Consider the following 15362-nt stretch of genomic DNA (forward strand, 5'->3'; position numbering starts at 1 on the left):
CCATGGGTGACCTGCAAGCTGGCAGCCAGCACCCCTCAAATGATCTCCCTTTTCTTGCCCACATCAGAGACAGTGGATGCAGATAATACAGTAGAAAGAGGTACAAAGGGAGAAAAAAGGTACAAAGGGAGAAAAAAGGTACAAAGTGAAATAAGCAGGGAAAAGCAGTTCAGTGGGATCCCCTCTGCCTTGACAGACTGAGCATAGCAAAGGGGCTGCAGGCACTGCCACAGGTTACCTGTGATCCTGATGACCATGGGCAAACGGGGCCAAACTTGCGCTGAGTGTTCCGAAAAATTATGTGCGACCAGGAAATAGTTCAATCACTAGGTGGCACACCGACACCATCACACCTCACCAGCGTCCTTTGGGAGGAGAGGAAAAAGCTCAAAATAGCCCAAAGCAAAAATTAAAAAGCAATCATCCGGGGCCGAGGTGCTTAGAGGAGCCATCTGTGTGCTCACACACACAGAGCAAAACCACCCAACAGCTGGAGAGAGACATCAAATGTAAAAGGGCAGGAAAATGTGTTCATTCAGTCGGGTTCTGCCTGTGCTCCTTTGCTATTTCTGAGTGACGGTGAGAAAGGCAGGGGAGGCTCGCTCATCAATGGGACACGGAGGAAATGCACGGGGGGCAGCAGAGGTGGGCGCTGATCCAGGGAATGCAGTTCCCACCTTTTCTGAGAGTTTCTCCTGTGTGGAGAGAGCATTTGGGGTTTCCTTCCAGCAGAAAAGGCCAAGCGAAGTTCAAGGAGAAGTTCAAGGAGAAGTTTCTCACAGAGGGGAACAGTGACAGCAGGCTGATGGCACCCATTGCAAAAGGATTAAAAGGATTTCTAGGGTGGCTGCTTGTGGGGGAAAGAGTGATAGGAGAGAGATAGCAACATTTCTGGGGCGGGTTTTCTTTGGGCTGGAGCTAAAACAGCAACACAAATTAAAACCAGCTATTTATGAGGAGGGGACAGGGAGAGACCTATATTTTGTCAGTGGCTGACCTACCAGTGTGTCTTGCTTTACTACTGTAGATCAGTAGAAGCTGTTCACTCTTGAAAGTTTCAAGGACCTTGCATTGGCCAACTACATTAACTCTTCTGGACTTTCACAGGGCTTGCCATCAGGCAGGGTGCTCCCCAGGCTCTCCTGGTGTTTGCATGGATTCAGCAGTGCAGACACAGGCTCCCCAGCCAGCTCCCCCTGAGCACTGAGCCCAGACTGAAGAGAGAAGCCAGATCTGTATCTAGGAACATGGAAATGCAGAAGAATGTCGTTCATCAGCTCAGATACTAATTAGAACATGAGCAGGCAAAAAGCTCTCTTCCAAACAGGCTGGTGCCAAAAAGCTCCATTCAGACACTCAGTGTGATGCCAAGAGCACACAACTCTGCCTAGCTGAGCATCTGAGTGACAGCACATCTGCGTTTGCAGGTTGAAAGTCAACAAAAAAGTTAAATAGTACAAAGTGATCAGTGTTGCATGAAGTATACACTGACATACACCCCTTGCTTTCAGCAGCATGGCCCCCAAATCCTGAACATGCTGCTGCTGCAGTCTTGCTCAGAGCTTTGTCAGCTTCTCACACTCACCCAGCAACTTCAAGCAGATTTTCATACCTCCCTTTTCATACCTCCATTCTCCCAAATTACTGAATTGGTGTGTCCTGTGATACATGAGCTATCCAGGAGTCTGAAGCTATGGAAGGAAAGAGCCTTTGGGAGACTGGAAGTGCACAGATAAACCATGTACAGAGAATGTACAAGAGAGAACATGAGAAAAGTGGGGGACAGTTAGTACAGGGAAAGTGGAATCATGGCAACGAGACATCATTTCCTGACTAAACTTATTTCTCTAACTGGGAATGTTAGAAGTTCATTTCAGGCTCTACATAAAATCCCTTGTTAGTTTTTGTGGTTTAACAAGGGTTTTCTTTTTTAATCTGTTTTGTTACTATAGGAAACAACCAGCAAAGAAAACTCTTCGTTCAGAAGGAAGCAAGGAAAGATCATGCACAGCATGCTGTGAAATGCCTGCAAGACACACAGAGAATACAAACAAATTCTTCCTTATGTTTTCCAGCAACAAGGATCTTAGAGATTACTTGTAACAACAGCAGCTTTAAGAAAAAAAGACTAAACAGAACCAGGGAAAAGTACAATTTTAAGACTACTGGCCTCTTTAAGGGGAAGGTGGGATTTGTTTTGCTTTTTCCTGGATTTTCTTTTTTTATTTTTTCCTTTTTATCAGGCCTTAAGTGCAGATTTTATACCTGCTTTCTTCATCACTTCTCCCTACAGGAGTTAATTAGGTCAGCTGCATTTATGTCTGGTTTTGATGCACATGGAAATAATAAGCAAATTGGTGAAAGTGAGCTATAGTGGAGACAGGCACATGTGCAAATGTTAATTTTGTATTCACGAGTTGTTTTATCATGGAGGGATTCCACCAAGGGTCTTAATAACAACTGTGTGGTGTTCATCATATGCAGCATCTCCTGGCAATCCTCATTTTTGGCTTGTCCATGGTGGTGCTTATGGCTCTGGGAGCTCCACAGATGTAGATTCTCAGCAGCCACATGTGCATGGCCTCACTGCAGGCACTACCCAAACTCTGGGACCTGGAGCACTGTAAAGTCTGAACTCTTGGATCTCACATTCAGCCACACTTAGGAAGAAGCTCTGAAGGTCCATAAAGCATCCAACAGCTTTTGATATGGGGCAAATCCCCAGCTGAAATGAGTTAATGTAAAAGCTGAGGGAGTCTGTGCTGGGATTCACCCAGGACTCTTGCCCTAGGCTTTCCTCTGCCATGAAATAGGTCATGTCTTTTCACCCAGAAGGAATTACTTCCTCTGGGAACACCTCTCTCTGTGCTACCCTGATCCTGGACAGCCTCTGCAGCCCCAGAAACATTTTGGGACAAGGATATTTGAGGGCAGCTTCCTGAAACACTGAGCACCTCCAAGCTCAGGTACCTAGGAATGCAGGTGGTCCTGCATCCAGTAACCAGGATGTTGCTGGTGCAGACCCATATTCCTGACATCGTGGTGACTTAACAAACTTCTGCTTCTGCTGCTGAACTCAAAGTGTCACAGCAGCACCAGCTCAAGGCTCTTCCCTTCCCTCTTCCACTTGCTCCCTCCTGTAGATGACAGTGTCTTTTCCTTCCTTCCTTCCTTCCTTCCTTCCTTCCTTCCTTCCTTCCTTCCTTCCTTCCTTCCTTCCTTCCTTCCTTCCTTCCTTCCTTCCTTCCTTCCTTCCTTCCTTCCTTCATTCCTTCCTTCCTTCTTCATAACCCCAGTCAGTGGAGAGGGAATAGAGTAAGAATGAAGCTTCATAAATTTTCTTTGCCCAAATCAATCAGAAGCACCTGACAATATGGAGGAAGGAAAAGGGAAAAGCACTGAATTTTTAGGAATCAAATTGGATGCCAACCCACAAAAGAGAAAAATGCCACTGTCTCCCAGGGCACAGTACACTTTGTTAGCAACAGCAGGGACATACTCATCAGCTTTGGTCTCCAGGGAACCTTGTTTGTGAACATTTAGTTGAACATTTATAGGAGTGCAGAGTATTTTATGTAGTAGTCTATTCCTTTTGGGATGTAGATAAGTGCTGTATCTTTATCCTTATTCTAAAACCAGCATTGATAAATGATAATCAGAAAAATACCTGAATGTCCTCTCTGTTTCTGGAGCTGAGTTTAAGGGCAGCTCAGGTGTGCAGTGATGGCTGCAAATGACAATAAATGGGTGATGCAAAGCTCTGCATTTCCATTCAGTTTGAACAGGCATATGTGTAACACACACATACCCCTGGACACGTAATGGGAGAGGTTTCTGAGAAAGACACATTTTTAGCACTTCTGGATGCAAAGGACAACAAACTATTAAAAACCAATGCCATCATGAGCAGTTATAGAGAAGTTCACAGAAGTTCACAGCCTGGGAGTGCACTTGATTCACAGTATTGCACTGTGCATTTGCAACAACGTGTCTGTCCCTACCTGCGGCAGTATGATTGTTAAACTGCAATAAAAAGGTACTAACTATGAAATAGGAACATTTTGGATGAATCATTTTGGCACACTCCAATGAAGAAATTTTTTTCCCCAAGATTTTTTTATCTTGCCTCTCTTTTCATCAAGTCTTCTCCAGAGAAACAAGATAATTTTCAGTTATTGGACATACCAAATCATCAGTACAACTGGGCAGGATCAACAGGAATTTTCCCTATATTACCTTATCTCACAGTCTATATTTGTGTTTAATGTAACATTTGTGTGCTTATCATAATTTCATTACATTTAATGTAGTACCTGGCAGCAGTTTTCTTTGTAGTCTGCAAGGAAAACAATGCTTTAGCCCAAAGAGAAGTTAAAAAGATGGGAGGACATAATGAGAGATGTTTATGGCTTTTACAGGCTGTTTGGACAGCAGAACTCACAGGAGATTTTAGCAATAGGGATGCAAAGCTTTAAGCCAGGAAGGAAGAAGAAGGCGTGTTTAGCCACTCCTCAAGGCTAGGATGCTATTTTCTATAAATCAGAGTTTTGCACTGTGGCTGAGAGTCTCAAGATTTATTTTGCTTTGTCTTTGGATCGTGGGAGTAAAATGCTGGTCTCCTTGAAATATGTGGGATGTTAGTGACTAGGATAATAAAGGCGAGATTTCACCATAGACATTTTGAATTTTCTTCATCCCAGCCTCTCCCAACAGGCTGTCTGGGATTGTTCCCAGCCTGTTTTGTAGCAGACAGGTGCATCAGGCCAGATGAGCTCCTTGAGACACAGCCTCCTCCTGCTACTTACTGTTAACCACTGTTAACATTCTCCTGGGGTACAGAAAACTGCCCTGAGCCAGGAGAGAATTCCCTGGAAGATGTATCCCCAAGGGAGAGCTCCAGGGAACAACATGCTGTGGAGAGTTTTACAAGTCAGCTGTGGTTACCCACCATCCAGATGGTGAATATTCAGTGTTTGCTTTAGAGCAACATTTCCAGATCCAACCACACAACACCCCATCTCTCCCTTTCACAAAGAGAAAAGGGAGTGCTGAGGTCTCACAGTTACAGCTCTTCTGAAGTTCCCTCTAGTTCCCTCTTTGCCTGGACTTGACCAGCATCACTCTCCCAAGAGCCTTGGGAAATGGGAAAGGAGGAGGAAGAAATCAGCTTTCTTCCAGGCAGGTTCACAAAACTTTTTGTCTTGCTGGTCTGGTTGCAGACACCTCACACTTGAAAAAGTTTTGCTCCTATTCCTAATGCAGCTTTTCTCTCTTGGTCCTCTGTGGCTGAACCTTTGCCAAGACTTTAGTAACACAGAGATTTTGTAGTTGGTGGAGTTGCACCCCTTATCCCGTGCACACAGGAGAATATGTCACCCTGCAGACACTATCAAATTCCAGAGCTTGTACCTTCCTTCCTAAGGAAACAGTGTCTGAAGCAGGGTGGTTGCTCAGTTAGGAATAGTCCCCAAGAGGGATTCAGCACTGGCTGAGGAGGATTTGCTGGAGGGAGGGCTGTAGCTCCCCTCTTCCCCATAGAAGTGTCAGGTGCAGCATCCACATCCAAGCTGTTTGTTTCTGGAAGGACTCTTTGACTTCACCCTGTGCTTCACCATGGCCACAGCATCCAGGTCTGCCAGTTCTGGTCCGTGCCTCTCATCCCAACTCAAATCACTCAATGCTGGGGAATTGCTGGGAGTACTCGTGTCCCAAACATCTCTTGGGAATTCAGCAGTCTCCTTCCCACGCAGACACCAGCTGGGAGCAATCCATTCCTGCTCAGCTCTGCACCCAGACTATACACAAGCAATTTTAAATCCAGGGTGTGGACTAGCTCAAAATGACTAAGAAAATGAAAGATGACTAAGAAAATGAAAGATGACTAAGAAAAACAAGCTTGTGTGCTGTGGAATTATCTCCAGCCTAAAACAACTGAAGAGCTCTGAAATTTTCCTGCAAAGCCCTGAGAGGGGCACAGATCTGATAACCTTGAGGCATCCCAAGACCCAGAGTCCCTCCCTCCAGCCCATCTGTCAGCAGATGTGCCAAAAACATCTCCTCTGGCTGCTGGTCTTCCAGGAGTCTATATCAGTGGAAAAACCTGCTCTGCCCACTGCTCTTCACTCCTGTGGAGCACGGGGCTGTGCAAAGGAGTGAGCAGGGCTGGCAGCTCCTCTGCCCACACCCTGTCTCTTAGTGACTCCGTGGCAGGGCACACCAGGGCTGTGGAAGCTGGTGGCAGGTACACACAAATATGGCTGGGTAAGCTTCACTCTTATCACTTGGCTGATTTCCAATGCAGTCCTGCCATTGTCTGCCTTCTTCTGGCTCTTCTTCTCTGTTTTTTCTTTAATTTTGCCCTAATACTTCACATAATTCTGGTTGCTATGCAGGGTTTGCAGGCTCAGCCACCTGTAACAGCTCCTCTCCATGGGTGTGTGCAGCTTGGCTGCAGTGGACACTTTGCTGATTAATTTGCTATTTCTTTGTATAGTTACTTCAGATGCTTGGAGATAAAATAAAGCTGTTACTTATACCTTCCCTCTCCTAATGCCTATTAACTTCAGCAAATTAATCTTTTCCAAAACCATCCTTTATGTGGTCTAGACCACAGTGCAGACAGGAATACAAATTGTATGGCTTAATTTACTTCCCACTTTTGTTCTCACCAGGGCCATAAGGTGGGTGGTGAGGGGCAAGGAATCAGCACAGTACAACTGCAAGTCAGAAAAAGTGTATTTGGACATGTCCATGGGTCCTGTGCTGGGTCACCACACAGTGTGATGAGGGGAATCCTCGAGGCTGCTTCCAGAAGCTGGAGAAAGGGAAGGATCTGAGTTGTGTTTCCCCACATGCTGAACACATGTCCCTGCACTATAAAAAGAACCATTTGGTGTTTCATAACCCCTTGGTAGTGCCTGAAAGGGGGCACAGGACAGTTTCCAAAGCTCTTACAACAGGTATGTTGTCACCTTAACTGCTATTCTGATCTGTAAACAGTAAGTTTCCAAAAATAATTGTCCAGCCTCTTGATTGCATCGTCCTCTTCTCCCTGCTGCATTGGCCTAGCTGGCAGATGTTGCTGTATTTGAGCAAGAAAAGTCATTCACCATGGCACCAGCCATGCAGGTGAAGAAATCATGTGTTAATGGTGCTTCCCATTTAATATACCAGGACATTTTATTCATACAGGCAACCTCAAATTACCTCCATCATACATACAGTTCCATAATTTCCCTATTTAAACACATCCACCATCAAAATTACTTAGTTAAGTCATGCCCCAGAAATCGAGCCTTGCAGGAATGAAAATGTGCTTTTGAAACAGAAACTTTCTTGAGCTCCTAAACCTCAGAAACAACTGTAAAGCCAGAGGAATCAATGAAAGAGAAAACGTTTAATGTAGTTTAAACAGTTGTTGTCCAGGGACTGCTTTTCAAATGAGTGAATTCACCAGTTGTGGAGGAAAACCAGGTAGAATGGTGTTTGCCTATTTCAAAACTCAGGTAACACTCACTGCAGGAGAGCAGGCTGCAGAGAGCACTGAATTACACCAGTGTATTCCCACTGAGTGAAGGACCCCTCCCAAACACAAGAGGTGCTAGGATGAACAGCAGCATAATGAATTGTGGCTTTCAAGCACACCAATTCTTGCCATTAGTATGATTACACCCTCTAGAATAACAAGTGGGCAATGCCTGCAGGGATCCAGGTGGCAGCCAACCCTGGAAACCAGGGGAGTGTAGGGAAAGGAGCAGCTCCTGATGCCACTCATTGCCTCAATAATCATGTGCATGACCAGGGAGTCTCACCTAGTAAATGGTACATTGTTTCAGGATTATGATACTAAAAAGAAACTGCTAGTAAGTGAAAAGTGAAAGCAATACCAGCCCCTACATATGGGCTGCTTAAAGAATTTGCAGTGGTTTCAATTGTTCTAAGAAACAGAAGATTAGCTCCTATGTGAAGAACAAAAGACTGGAAAGTGTATTGAAAAGCAGAGTAAAGTTCTCTACCTTGTTTTATGGCTGCAGATTAATAATAAATCCTGGAAAAGTCTACAGATGGAAGAAACAACTGTAGGTCTTACCAGCATTAATCTGAAAAGTGCACTAAATTCTCTTCCCAAACCTTGATAATCCACTCGTAGTCCATATGTCTGTTGCATATCTACTCAAAACCAAAATGTCTTTTATTATTAGTCATTTCATTGCACATATCCTTCTCCTAAAAACTCTCCTTTTTGTGCCACTCTTGGGTAAGGATAAATTTCAGGCTAATCAATTAAAACGCAGTTGTGAAATGAGCAAAACAAAAAAAATCTCACTGTCTGAAGCAAACTACAGCCTTTCTCCCTGTCCCTGGTAAAGCACCAGGGTCTTCATCAACACAGCTCTGAGGGTGAAGGTCAACAGCTTTAACCATGGGGAGAAGAGCAGAGGCTAAATTGTCCCTCATTTCTCCACCAACAGCAAATACCTGCTGCTCTTTAAAGGGACAAAAAACCAGGAGCCAAGGGGATCCCAGCAGCAGCAGGGCAGGGGTCTCCCAGTCAGTGCTTGCACCACAACACCAGAGTCAGAAAAGCTAGGCAGGCTGAGGAACAGCAAGCAGCACCACCAAGGATCCAGGTCATCAGACAAGCTCATGGCAATAAGGCAGAATGAAAGTTAAGAGGGGAAAGAAGTCTACAGGCCAGACCAGCAGAACAAAGCAGGTATAGACCAAGAGTAAATGCTCAGAGTTGGGTTTAAATTGAGCCCCTGTGCTAGTGAGCAGGGTGGGTGGCAGTCCCAGGTGAGGCTGGTCAGGGCATTAGGGGCACTATGGCCCTGACATCTGCAGCCCAACAAGGACAGTGTCCTCACACAGGGGAACACCCCTTGGAGGAACTGTTTATCAAAGTTAATTCCTCTGGAAAAAGCTCACTGTAGCATTTGAAAAGGGGCATTGGCAGAGCACTGGCAGTAAAACCCACTCACATTGGTTGTGCATTGTGTCATCTTCCCTGCCCCACAGCTAATGGCAGAAAAGTAGAGCTGGCTGTAGTCAAAAGCAAAGTGAACAGCAGCCACCTCCAGACCTGTGACCCAGCTCTTCTCCTGGCAGGAGAGAAGACTCTTGTCTCCTTGGAGTGTTGTAACAGTTGGTTGTGCCCCCAGTAAAGACCAAGAGCTCTCTGATGTGAATTTGCTAATGGGCTTTCACAAGGTAGTTCAATGTGCATTTACACGTGCTGGAGCTGTGGGTTTAACTCTGCCCCCCTCTGCGGGAGGTGTGAGCACTGTGGGTGTCTGGGGTTCACTGCTGACCTCATAGACATCACCTTTGGAGGAGGTGATTAAGCAGAGTGAGCCTGGTTTTAGCCAGCACCCTGCTCTGGGGATTGCCAGGAGCAGCTGTGTGACCTCTTCTAATAATGTGTTGCCTTGTATTAGTTTGTAAACTTGTTACTTTGAATTCTTTAAATATAAAACTGCCTCTTCTATGAGCAAAACATCCTGTCTAGATCTTTCTCCCTCCTGTTGTATCATCATATATTTGCTATTTTCTTTACTTTCCTGAAACCATAAACCCCTCCAGCTTAGTCTGGAAGAAGTGGTGCCTTGTTTTACCTTCCTGCATGCAGTGTTTGAAAAGGGAGTGTTGAAGGCTGAAGAGTGTTTCAAGTGAGCAGTGCTGTGCTGAGTTATGCAACGATGTTACAGCATTTCAGTACTGAAATCCTCCCCACAGCAGCTCACCATAGGGTCAAGAAACCAAAGTGCCAGCTTTTCAAGCAGAGAGATCTTGCTTTGTAAGGACACTGAATCCCTTCTGGATTGGGCTAGTGCAGAGCCTAGCAGGCAGAAGTGTTCACGTAGTTTGGTGTGGTGGGATTTGCCTTGAAGTTGCCCGTAAGGAAGCTCCCTTGCTCCTGCTCTGCAGTCGCTGGTTCTCAGCCCCTTCTAGCGGGGGAAGGAGGAGGCTGCAGGCTGCCTGCTGAAGTGCAGGTGAAATCCAGCCTGCATTTCATGGCGCTGATTAAATGCCTGTGAGGCTGGAGCACCATACACCTAAAAGGCTACTCTGAGTTGTGTTTCCCTCGTGACTCCTTGACCAAATCCTTCAGCGCAAAGCTCAATGACACGTTGTGATATTAGAAATCGAGTGAACTTCTGATTTTCCACTCAAGCATGACTGCTTGAGCCCTTCTCCCAGGATGAAAACAGCTTGGCAGCACCAGCAGGTTTCCCATCCTGTAGTTGGGATGGGCTCCCTGTGAGGAGTGTCTGGAGTGTCCCCCTTGTTCTCTTGCTCTAGAGGGAGCCTTCAGAGAGTCTTGTCCTCTGGCTGAGTAGTTCAGGAAATGCTTCTGTAACTTCCATGGAAAGCATTTTGGTTCCCTACGTGTTTTGTAGGTCACGCGTTTCAGAGCATTTATTCAGGGGTGTCAAGCCCTTTTCAAATTTTCCCTTTTACCTCTTTTATAGATGCTGTTATGGGGAAGAAGGCCCAGAGTATCCAGAACAGTACTGACCTCACAGTCAGGACACTGAGCATCAATGCACCACAGTTACTTGATTGACACTTTCATCTGGGCACAAAACTCAGGACTGAAGTCTGTATGCATTGAGATCAAACTTGATGTTCTGATCAGAAAAGTCATGGAAGTTACCACTTTGAAAGTGCCTTTTCCAAGAGGAATAAAACTTCATAAATTGTGCTTTGCTGAACAAGAACACTGCCAAGTGCAGAAGTGCTCATGGTTATAAGAGAATCAATTAGGGCATGTTGATGAATAATGCATATGCAGCTTAGGAGAGATGGATGACATCGGTTTTATTTGTGTACTGTTAATTGACAGTGATTCTAGGACAGAAAAAAAGCACAAAGGGAAGATGGGGAGATTCTGGTCATAGTGTAAGAAGCTGGAGGCTCATCAACAATGCTTCCTGTCCATTAAGCTGTAAAAATCTCAGGAAGAGGAATTGTACTTATGTCCTCTACAGCTCCTAATCCATGTAACTGATACTGCCCAAGAACCCCATTCAGACTGTAAATGATATGAGCATTTAAAGATCAGAAGTTGAAGCCCTTGCTTTGAAATCTGATGGCCTTTCCTGTATTAAGACAATGTCTGCCTTGCTCTTTTGGGATCCAGTTGTAGGGCATCAATCAGTCAGCTTTATTTATCCCTAGAGGTGTGGCTCTACTGTTCCTTGGATGTGTGCAGGGATCTCCAAAGGAGACCCAGTGCAATGGAGTGTTGGAGAAAGCCTGGGACTCAGGTGGGGAACGTTCTGTTGCTATTCACATATTCCACCCCCACATACTGATCTGCAGGTCAAAATCAACTGCTCTTCAGATCTTATGGGTCTCCCCTTGGGTCCATGTACTGGTTGGGCTTGAAAAAGCTTGAAAAGCTGAGACTGAAATAACTGCTGTGGGCTAGAGCAGGAGCCTGGCAAAGCAGGAGTACTCCTTTGCTTTGGTGCTTCCCAAACCCAGCTACGGGAATTTCCCAATGCTTGGCTGCCTGCCCAGCTCAGAGCAAAATCTGCTGCAGGTGCCTTGTTGTATTCAGCTGAGGCACAGGACATGAGGGAAGGGCAGAGGTCACATATTGTGGTGACCAACCAGCCACTGGCCTGAGGAACAGTGTTGGTTGTTTGTACAGCACTTCTGTTGATGGCTGATGTGTGAAAGGCTGTGAAAGCACTTGGGGGTTGTGTAGGTGACTGCTCCACTGAAGTTATGAGGTAGCCATTGATCCCACCTGGAAGATTTCAGACCATTTCTTTATTTGCTTATTCTTGAAGGAGTCACTGCTACAAACTAATCCTCTACCAGAAATGGTAAAGGACAGCTGGTACCTATTTAAGGAACCAGAGCTGTTGTGTGTGATGGAACTTGAGGGTACTTCCTCAAGAAATAACACCTGAGTTTGCTAGTTCAGTTCTCTCTGGCTGGTGTAACTCCAGCACTGTAACTCAGTGTGCACACCAGCAGCCATAACCCACGCTTGCTACTTGGACTGAATGTTTTTGGTTGTAGCATCAGCGGGTGTCCTGAGGCTGCACCACAAGCTGCCTGCTGGGGAAGTGTGGGAGATGTGGAGCTGAGTGAAGGGACAGCTCTGCAGTGGGACTGTGCAGGCAGCTCTCTGTGCACATCCAGCCCCAGTGTCCACCAGACAACATGGGTGTCCCACTGCAAAGGTTCATCGACTGTGAAAGATAGTGGTTATACATCTACAGAAACCAAAAACAACCTTCCAGGCTTTCTGTTTTAGTTAACTTGCTAGGAATAAGGAGGAGGTGCTTAGCTGCTGGAGTGTTCAGAGGAGTGGCCTGTGAAGGAGCCACCCTCAGCTAGGCTGTGCTTGTCCATGTTGCTGTGGGGCAGATGCCTGAAGCATAACACTTTATAATGTTGTCATACAGAATAAAAACCCGTAAGGACTCCTTGCTGCTCTGCTGGGGGCATTCTGCCTGTTTTAACTTGGACTTGTTCAATTGCTTCTGGGGTCTCTGCCACCATCCCTCTCTCTGAAGGTGTCCCCTGTGTGACAGGCTGAGGCAGGGAAGGAAAATCTGGAGTTTCACATCAGGTTTAACAGCAGAAGTTCTTGCAGAGGATTTGGCTGTCTCTAGATGGGGAGAAGGGTAAAGTCTTACTGTGATCCCTTCATGCCTTTGCCAAGCACCCTGGGGCACACTGTTTGGAAGATAGCTCTGTGGCCTTTTTATTTTGGATCACCTCTGGCTACCCTGAAACCCAGGAGACCCCTGAAGTACCCACAGTTGAGTTACACTTGATGCTCAGGTTGCCAGTACATGCTCAGATCCGGATACCAGTCTCCCACTGGTATTTTTCTTGCTCTGGGTATTAGAGCACAGGGGAACCAGACAAGCATTTTCTCTGCTGGGCTTGTTCTTTTTCTTCCCTGTAACAGATGAAAACACAGAACATGGGCTGCTGTGCAGGCTGAGCATCCTGGTATGGTGTCAGAAGTGTCCTGGCCAGGACAGAGGCTATGGACACGCTGGGCTCTCTGTCTGTGGGTCCACAGTCAGCCCATGGAGATGAGCAACGAGATCACCTTATTGTCAGCACTCATGTCGGAAATGCTGCCTGCACTTTTGGATACCTCAGGTATGTCAGACCTTTAAACAACCCTGGGGAGGCTGCAGAAAGTTTGGGGTTTAACGGGCTGAGGGAAGTGGGAATGTCGAGCTGGAGAAATGTTTGTGTGGGCTCAGTGGTGATTGCCCAGTCCCTGTGGGCAGGGAATGGAGACAGCAGAGCCAGGTCGGGGGCAGGAGATCAGGGAACAGCACTGGTGAACAAAAATGGGTCCTGTAGCACTGGGTACCAGATAAAAGTTCTCTCCTGTGCTGAGCCCAGCGCTAAAGCAGGGGCTCGGAGCCTGATGGGCTTTTATTCATGTGGAGGGATTTAACCTGATGGGCCGAGGCACAGAGCTAAGCTTACCGTCCCTGCCTTGAGGGTGGCTGCAGGAGAGGCCCCCGAGGCTACCCAGCCTTAATGACCGCGGGTCCCTGTGGCTAATGAGCAGCTCTCCCGGGCGGGGGGGTTGCCCCCTGCAGTCGCTCTCCTCACAGCCGATGGCAGCAGCGGCAGCCCGGGCCCCGCGTCCCGCCTCACGCCGCTGCAGCCGCGGCACCCCGCGGGCCGGGGGGAACCTTTCTGCGCCCTGCGGAACCTTCGCGGCGGAGGCGCCTGTTGCTGCCCGGGGGACGAGGCGGGCGCTGCGACGGGGGGCGGCCCCGAGCGGCGGCGGAGCCCGAGGAGCGGCGGAGGCGGGAGGAGGCGGCGGGACGGCCGCAGCTCCCGGAGCGGCCGCAGCTCCCGGGGCCGCCGGGCCGCAGCCCCCGCCCGCCGCCCAGGTGAGAGCGCAGCGCTGCGGGGCCGCCGCCACAATGGGAGCGGGCCGGGCCGGGCCGGGCGCGCCGGCGGAGGCCCGCTCGCCTCTCCGGGGGTGTGCGCGGGCCGCGGTGGGCGCCGAGCGGGGGCGGCGGGGGAGCGGCTGCCGGGGCCCGAGGGGCCGGAGCGCCGCGGGGGTGGGAGGGGCGGTGCTGCCGGGCCGCCCGGGGGGCGGGTCCCGCTGCGGGGCGAGGAGCCGGGGGCTGCGGGGCTGGGCCCGGGGCTGGGGCTGCACCCGCCGCCGGGAGCCGGCCCGAGCTCGCCCGGCCGAGCCTCGGGGCCTGAGCGAGGTTCTGGCTGCGGGGGAGCCGTGGGGTGCGCGTTGTCCCCGCGGGCTGCCGTGGCTCCCGGCTGTCCGGCCGTGCTGGCGGCGCGGTGCTCAGACGGAAGGGCCTGGCGCTGCCCGGGCACAGCGCTTGTCACGCTCTGCTGTGGCCGAGCGGCTGTGATCTGTGGTGCTGGTAAACACGGTCTGTGGCACTGCTAGACAGACACGCAAAGTCCTGATTTATTGTCTGTGTGAGACTTGTTTGTGAGCTGTGGAAGGGAAAGGCTCGCTGTGCTGAGCTGGTGCTGCTGATCCTGTTACCTCTCCTCTCCGGATCCTGTCTCCCAGCTTTTTAACTTGCTCCCTCCGAGGAATAGGTTTTGGGTGACTGTGTTTCAGTGCTCACGTTTGAGAGATGCTCATAAGATCCATTGAAATCTGCTCCTGTCTCTTAGTCGATTGGTACAAAACTGGTGCTTTAAAAAGTTCTTACTACATCCCTCCAGTCTATGTGCAATTGGGGAAATTTTGATTTAAAAAAACCCAAGAAAACCCAAACAAACAAACAAAACAAACCACCAAACAGTAAAAGGAAGTAACTGTTCTTTTTTTCCTTTTTCTGCTTTTTTTTTTTTTTTTTTTTTTTTTAATGCTAATAAGATGGTTACATTTGCTTGTCTTTATAGCTTTGCTAACACTGGATATCTTTTACATGGTTATGCAAGCATCATGCTTGGTGAATAATCACTTAGCCTATAGGAAATCACTGCAGAAACTTGTATGTTGGTTCAAGATGTTCTGCTGCCTAGTTGAAGGTGATAGCTCCCCTTCCTGAGGGTAATGGGCTTTGTGAGTGATCCTGTGTGCTTCAATGCAGAATAAATTAATTTAGGATAAACAGCTTTTGTTTAAGTAGCTCTGCTCTAGGGGCAGCAGCACCCAGCAGAAGAATAAAAACAAACCAGGTTGCTTAGGCCACTGCAGGTGCTCCTGGTGGGAGCTGGCATGGTTTTGGTTTGCTAAGTGAGGCTTCTTTTCCCAGGTGTGGAGCTCTACACCCTGAATATACAGAGAGAACAATGCAGCTTCTTACCTTGTGCCTTTACAGCATCAGAATGTAAGGGTTGTTCCTTGAGGGTAGGTGCTGAACATGAAATTTTCAAGA

At 48.0% G+C, this 15362-nt stretch overlaps 1 protein-coding gene and 1 long non-coding RNA gene across 3 annotated transcripts in view; one reads left to right on the forward strand and one right to left on the reverse strand.

Moving 5' to 3' along the window:
* Positions 1 to 12083: 12083 nt before the first annotated feature.
* Positions 12084 to 13659, reverse strand: LOC130258295 (uncharacterized). Its single transcript, XR_008841474.1, has 3 exons — positions 13477 to 13659; positions 12784 to 12928; positions 12084 to 12631 (listed from the first exon to the last, which is right to left on the reverse strand). It is a non-coding gene; the product is annotated as an uncharacterized LOC130258295 (long non-coding RNA).
* Positions 13660 to 13761: 102 nt separating this feature from the next.
* Positions 13762 to 15362, forward strand: part of RAD54L2 (RAD54 like 2) — a 67413-nt gene continuing 65812 nt past the window's right edge. For both annotated transcript variants that reach the window (XM_056501214.1, XM_056501218.1), the window contains exon 1: positions 13762 to 13892. The gene's annotated coding sequence lies outside the window, so the exon portion shown is untranslated. The remainder of the gene's footprint in view (positions 13893 to 15362) is intronic.

The sequence above is a fragment of the Oenanthe melanoleuca genome, chromosome 12, assembly GCF_029582105.1.
Source record: "Oenanthe melanoleuca isolate GR-GAL-2019-014 chromosome 12, OMel1.0, whole genome shotgun sequence".
NCBI classification, from domain to species: domain Eukaryota; kingdom Metazoa; phylum Chordata; class Aves; order Passeriformes; family Muscicapidae; genus Oenanthe; species Oenanthe melanoleuca.